This window comes from Chrysochloris asiatica, unplaced genomic scaffold (genome assembly GCF_000296735.1).
Source record: "Chrysochloris asiatica unplaced genomic scaffold, ChrAsi1.0 scaffold00484, whole genome shotgun sequence".
Classification (NCBI taxonomy): Eukaryota; Metazoa; Chordata; class Mammalia; order Afrosoricida; family Chrysochloridae; genus Chrysochloris; species Chrysochloris asiatica.
Window position 1 is genome coordinate 418,858 of NW_006409002.1, and position 620 is coordinate 419,477.

A 620-nucleotide genomic window follows, 5' to 3' on the forward strand; every position below is an offset into this window, starting at 1 on the left:
TCTGTTTCCCCGCCCTAAGCTACAAGGCACATAGTTTAAAGGACAGCGTGGCTTTTGATAGGCGGAGCTAAATCACCCCAGCAATGACCACTCCCTTCCTGTTGAACCTATATAACTCCCCTCCCTTCCTGTTGACGCGCTCTTCTTCTTCTTCCTCTCCTCCCGTCTGCCTCCTGCCTTCTGTCTCAGGCAGAGGTTACCTTCCTCACCCTGAATAAAGGTCTCTAGATGGGCCATCTGGTGTGAGGTGTGGCTGATGAGCAGTGCCGGGTCCTTTCATTGGTGTCAGAAGCGGGATGGTTGAGGATCCCGATTTAACATTGGAAGGCCCAGGACCCTAATTCTCCCGGCGCCCTAACCCGCTCATTTCAATGCACCCTCCCAGCGCCCGTGATCATTTTCCCTGATACCTTCTCAGCATCCATTACCGGCAGAAATTAATTCTTCAGCCCTCTGGCTCGTGTAAGTCCCCTTTTATGGCTTCCCTGGGTATGGAGATTTGGACCCCGGTAACCAGGACATAACACTCCATCCGGGACACAGACCAGGCACCAGGTTCTGTGTCTTCCATAGTTAGTTCGGAACTCACCGGAACAAGTCCGGGACTTGTCCGTTCCGCC